Consider the following 1,625-nt stretch of genomic DNA (forward strand, 5'->3'; position numbering starts at 1 on the left):
ATTCTCAATGTACAATTTGGCCTCTTTCTGTCATAAGTCTTCTCTCCTAAATGGCACTTTGAGGAAACAGACACAGTTGTTTGATTTCTCTCATACTATGGCAAATTTCATAGCACTGGAATCTCATCCACATGATACCAATTATCTCTCCCTTTATAGCTTTCAAATTTGAAAGGCCATATCTGGCAACCAATGAAGCACCAGACCAGGTAGATAATAGATAGCAAATAGATAGCAAATCCATTGATGTAAAAGCATAAGATAATGTGTTCCAAACCATACTATAGTAACATTGGCAAGAGTCCTACACAAAAAGGAATGAGGAAAAGAACTAATGTTTCTCTTCTTGAGCAACTAGTGTTGTTGTTAATTCCCACTAAGTCAGCTCTGCTTCATGGTGATCTTGTGTATAACAAACAAACATTGCCAAGTCTACTGTCTTCTTCATGATCATTGATATGTTTGAAGCCAATAGTGTGGCTATTGAGCAACTACTATATGTCAGGTATTTAACTAGACTTTTTAGATAAGTTACCTCATTTAATCTTGCAATGAAAATCTTCATTTTTAAATGAAGAAAAGTTATCTCAGAAAAATGAAGCAAATTTCCCAAAATTGCAGAGAAAAAAAAAATGTGTAGTTTAGTGCAAGATTACCAACTCAAATGCTCACAGAAGTCAAACATTTACAATATAAATGATTAAACAATGTTACCAAATTAATAGGGAGTTCTGGTGGTGCAGTGGTTAAACCACTTGACTACTAACCAAAAGTTTGGTAGTTCAAACCCACCAGCTGCTCCACAAGAGAAAGATGAATCAGCCTGCTTCTGTAAAGATTTAGCATTAGAAACTCTAATCTATCCTACAGGGTATCTATTAGTCAGAATCAACTTGATGGCAGTGGAATTTTTTTGGTAAGGTATAGTACTACCAGCTGGGGCCTGAGGTAGGCAGGCCTGGGCCTTGATGGTTGCCTTTCACTTGGGTGTGGCTCTGTATTACGGCTGGGGCCTGAGGTAGGCAGACCAGGGCTCAGGGATTGCTTTTCACTTGAGGACAGCTCTTTATTAAGCCAGGGCCTGAGATAGGTGTACTGGGGGCTTGCTTGAGGGTTGCATTTTGCTAGTGGGCAGCTCTATTTTAAGGCTGTTGCCTAAGGTAGGCAAATGCAGAGGGGTTAACAACAAGAGAGACAAACTTGTCCATCATTTTGTCATCCTGTGGTGGAGTACATGTTGTTGTGAGGTTGGGGGCTATGCCATGGTGTTACTAAGTGCCAGCAGGGTTATTCATGGTACACAGGTTTCAGTGGAGCTTCCAGGCTAAGACAGACTCAGAAAAAGGAAGAAGTCATCCATTTCTCAAAGAATTGGTCAGGGAAAACCTTATGAATAGCAGTGAAACACTGCCTGATATATTACTGGAAACCTTTATGAATAGCCCTGAAACATTGTCCAATATAGTGACGGAAGATGAGCCCACTGGGTTGGAAGGGACTCAAAATTCAACTGGGGAAGAGCTGACTCCTCAAGGTAGAGATGACTGTAATGATATGAATAGAGTAAAGTTTTTGGGACCTCCATTGGCTGATGTGACACAACTCAAAATGAGTAGGAAGAAATG

The sequence above is a fragment of the Orycteropus afer genome, unplaced genomic scaffold (genome assembly GCF_000298275.1).
Source record: "Orycteropus afer afer isolate SDZICR_OR568_19922 unplaced genomic scaffold, OryAfe1.0 scaffold00279, whole genome shotgun sequence".
In the NCBI taxonomy this organism is placed as follows: domain Eukaryota; kingdom Metazoa; phylum Chordata; class Mammalia; order Tubulidentata; family Orycteropodidae; genus Orycteropus; species Orycteropus afer.